Source organism: Tupaia chinensis, unplaced genomic scaffold (assembly GCF_000334495.1).
Source record: "Tupaia chinensis unplaced genomic scaffold, TupChi_1.0 Scaffold000062_1, whole genome shotgun sequence".
Taxonomy (NCBI): Eukaryota; Metazoa; Chordata; class Mammalia; order Scandentia; family Tupaiidae; genus Tupaia; species Tupaia belangeri.
In genome coordinates, this window is record NW_006159520.1 from 3463603 (window position 1) to 3467999 (window position 4397).

Below are 4397 nucleotides of genomic sequence, written 5' to 3' on the forward strand. Positions count from 1 at the left end.
GGGAGAGAGAAAGAAGAGGACAGGGAGAGCGCAGAGGAAAACTGCAGAAAACCACAGGGAAAGTACGGTACAGCCTCAGATCTTTTCTTTTTCTATTTTTTAAAGAACTTACTTCTAGTTCATTTTCCCATCACTCCCGGCTCCTGCCTAACTGGTCGTGTCGGGGACATTTGGCATGGCGCTCTCGCTTTTGTTCCTTTTAATTCCGCGGCCCCCTACTCTTCTGTGGGTTGATTACCGCGCCCGGAAGGCTTCCTGCTAACATCCAAGGGCAACAGGCTTTGCAAACCGGACCACCGCCGGGCTAGATGTTTTTAAAGTGGCACTTTCTTCCCTGGGCATATTCAGGATTCTCTTAATCAATACTCATTTTTTTCCAGGACAAGAGGAGACCAGCTTAACTCAGAGCACACTCTCTCCAAGCGGTGCGGACTAGGGGCCACCTCGGAGAGTCTTTGGGGGCCTCGGTGGAATTGGGAGGGAGGAAGTGAGGAGGGAGTCATTTGGGTGTTTGATGTTGTTTGATGTAGTCGTGAAGGGGGTGGGGGGTAATGCGCGCGCGTGCGCGCGCGATTGGTGTGCGCCTCCAAAGTGGATCTCACTTGGATTTGGAAAGCACTGGAGGGAAAGAACCGGGAGAGAGAAAAAGAGAGGAGGAAAGAGACGATGCCGTGTAAGGAGGAGTGGCTGGTGCTCCCGGCCCAGCTTTGTTGTGGTCTCTAGAGGCGCAGCGGCCAGGCGGCCGGATCGCTTGCTCACCGCTGTGTTAATTACACTGGGGCGATTCCGCGCGGTCGGGAAGAAGGGGACGGCTCCGAAGGAACTTTTCCAAAAAGGGAAAGGAGGAAGGGGGGAGAAAGATAACTATCCCAACAGTTTGTGTGGGAAGTAGTTCTGGCGGGTGTCTGGTCCAAACCCTAGCCCGAGCTGCACCCGACTTCACCTCCGCTGGGCCGGTTTCCCGGCGGCCGCGCGTCAATCACGCCCTGCCCGGAGCTGGGGGCGGAGCTACGGTCACTCCGCGCGCCCGGCGCAGCAGCCCCGCCGCCCCTCTGCTCCCGGCAACGCAGCCCAGCCAGGTTCTGTGTTGGGCGCGCGCCCTCTTCCCAACTTCTCGCTCTCGCCCGGGTTCTTGAATCCTGGTCCAGAGAGTCGAAAACGACTTTTCTTCAACAGCCGCCTCCTTTCCTAACTTTGAATTCATTCTGGAAAATAGAAAGCGTATTCTACGTGCGCCGCTTTGACCTGACTTTCCGTGGGGTGTGTGATTAGGAAGAATAAAATACTCTGTGTGTGTGTGTGTGTGTGTGTGTGTGTGCGTGTGTGCGTGTGAGTGTGTGTGTGTGTTTGCGCGCGCGCACGGGTGGGAGTGAGGCGAGGGCGGGTGAGAGAGTTGGGATTTTTTTTTTTTTGCCCCCTTTCCAGCTTTTCTGCTTCGCTGTAAGCTTTTGAGCAACACAACCTAGGGTAAGATCGCAGCTTGCAGAGACTCCGGAGTCGGAGAAATTTGGCCTTTTTAAATAGGGCTGGGGAATGAGCTCCGGAGGTCAATAAAGCCCTCCAAAAATGATGAATGATTGAGCACCTGTGATGGTGATAGTGATTACCAGAGCAATTAAACAGTTTGATTAAATGAGCCATCATAACAATGATGTCTGCGGGAAATCGGCCCTCACATATAAAGAAAGATAGTGCGGGGAGGCTGGCAGTGACACGGATAGCGCGACGCCAGGGAGAGGGACTGTGGACCACGAAGTGTTTGCCGGGGTGGCTCGGGCAGGGACTGCCAGGTTCGCGGAGCCTCAGCGAGGGGAGTCTAGCCAGATTTTCAGCCACTCTTTTTTGCCTGGCTTCAAGCCTGCTAGAGCCAACGGGCATAAAACCTGAAAGTTGGGGGGAGGGTCCCCCTCCGCCTCCTCTTTTTTTTTTTTTTTTTCCTAGAAGAACTCCAAGATTAAAAATATCCTTCCTATTTGTTGCGGAGTTGCTCGTCGACACATAAGAAAAGGTGAGTAAAAAAGAAAAGACGCAAAGGAAAAGAAAAAGTTGGTCTCCGAAATTTTATTTGATGCGGCAGTTAACGCGAATTCAGTTTAGCCGGGACAAGAGGATGAAAAAGAAAAAACCCAGTCTGGTCTCGCTGCAGAGCATTTTTGACTTTGCAGTGATTTTGATGTTGGTGGGTCCCAGTTCCCGCGGCAGCAGCGCTGACTGAGAAAGTTCACAATGTGTTTCAGTTTTTAAATTCCAAATTGGGTATTTACTGTCGCCAATAGGATTATTGTTGTTTCAGATGTCCTATTAAGTAAGCACCAATTCCATTTCTTAAGAGAAACGCCTCAATTTCCCTGATTAACGCTTCTTTTGTAAAGATTTATACGGAACCTCCGCATCGCAGTTTAAACATTGAACGTCCCTACGTTGAGCTTCTTTTTACCACCGCTTCTTTTATATAATGATATGGTAGAGTTAGCCTCTCTGCAGCCTTCATTTAGAAAAACTTTGCTAGCTTTTTTTAAAAAATGTTTCTTCCGTGGTAGTGCAACTGAGTGAAAATAGTTCACAGATTCATGACTTATTTCTGTATTTTCAATTGATGGTTAAGCTTTAAAAAAAATGGTTATCTTGTGATAATCTTGGGTTTTACAAAAGAAGAAACTGTGTAAACTCTTATTTTCATCCTTTGGGCAGTGCAGAGGGCATTTTAACCTGAACTATTTTTTCCTTCCTCTCATCTTTCTTTCTTTCCTTCTTTCCTTCTTTCTTTCTCTTCTCTCTCTCTCTCTCACACATTCTATAACTTATTTTGCATTTTATTGAATACATTATAGCAAACAACAGGGATAATCTGGTTAGGTGTAAGAGGGAGAGAGAAAAAGGACATCTTAAGATACTGTCAAAGAAAAACATCGTCTTTAACTCCGAAGACTTTTAGTTAAGGAGTGTGGAAGTGTTAAAAGTGCAGCCCTGATGGAGAAAACTGTGTTGTTCTAAAATTCACCAATTGCTTAAGGGAAGAACCCCCAAATTTCTTATGAGTAAAGAGATTCACTTACCCAGTTGCATGTCATTTATGAAACTGTTGGTTTAATTCCCAGTATAGTGGTTTACACACAAGATCAGGCTGGAGTTGATGCAGAGTATCGGTTCTTGGTCAATCTGCTGTATCCAAAGGACTATGTCTTTTAATTAGCAACTTGCTGGTGTTTCATTCATACAGCTTAAAAAGTCCACCTAACATTTAAGGATTTCCTGACCCCCCCCCCTTTTCTAATTTTCTAGCCCGATAAAAGCCATTCCAAAGCTGTGGGATCTGGTGCTACTTTCCTGTTGCCCGGTTGCCCGGCTCATCTACTGTCCCGTATTTGGGGTGAAGGGAAAGTAGGTGGGGCGGGCCAGGGAGACGGCGCGAAATGGGGGTCGCAGGAGGCGGCACACACCTCCGTCAACAGTCAGCTCCTTCTGCCTGGGCTGGAAATGGTTTTAACAGGCGGTAAAATTTCATCTTGCGGTGTCAAATTGGGGTCATTTTGGGGTTAGAGTTCTCAGTGTCCGAGAGGAGCTGTCCAGCTGCGTGGGGACTCATTAACTGCAAAAGATCTGTTTCAGTAAAAACAATTCAAAGACAATCAGAAGGCTAAAGACCCTCTACAAATCGCATTTTACTAGTGCCCCAGAACAAATATGGATGGTGAAACCTATTTCTTCAGAATCCCAAATCAGCTACTTAGCTCTGGAGTGGGGGTGGGGGCACTGCATAAAAAAAGAGGTAGAAGGGAGGGGTCCTAAGGGGTGAGGGTGAATGGGAGGGGGACTTGGGCCTCTCAAATTTAAGAGTCTGTTTTTAATCACCTCTTATTGAAGCATCCCCAAGACTTCTGAAAACTGGGTCTTTTCTATTTTTCTTTTTTGATCCAACATAGAATGCTATTATAGGTAACATTTAAGATTTAATAAGTATAATTGAAGCTGACTCTAGTTTCTTAATTTAAAGAACATTGGCTTTATGGAGAGTATTTCATTTAAAATGAGCATTTATGAACCCACACTCTATTTTAGGTGAATTTGTCCACTCTTCTAAGGAAGCTTCTGTGGCAATTTCTTTTTGTTTTTAAAGAAAGTTATAGCTCCTCAGCCCAGAAAACTTCAAATGCCTTAGAACGGTAAGGTCCAAAGTGTTAATCTGTGTATTATAATAAAATCACTGGGTTTAAGTCCTTTTTGTTTTCTTACAACATTCAGAACAATTGGTGCCTTGCTAGAGGAGCAAATAAATCCAACCTTAATCTTGTCTGTAACTTTAGTTAATGCTTTTGACTTGGGATATTTTGTAGTAAGCAGGTTTTAATTTTTTTTTTTTTTTTTTTTTTTTTTTTTTTTTTTTTTTTTTTTTTTTT

At 45.6% G+C, this 4397-nt stretch overlaps 1 long non-coding RNA gene across 2 annotated transcripts in view; it reads left to right on the forward strand.

Annotated features, from left to right (window-relative positions):
• LOC102492893 (uncharacterized) overlaps window positions 1-4397 on the forward strand; it is an 18918-nt gene that overhangs the window by 10161 nt on the left and 4360 nt on the right. The window contains exons 2-3 of one of the 2 annotated variants that reach the window (XR_333505.2): window positions 381-2008; window positions 4060-4163. This is a non-coding gene — a long non-coding RNA (uncharacterized LOC102492893). The remainder of the gene's footprint in view (window positions 1-380; window positions 2009-4059; window positions 4164-4397) is intronic. The other variant, XR_003546712.1, reaches the window with a different exon arrangement.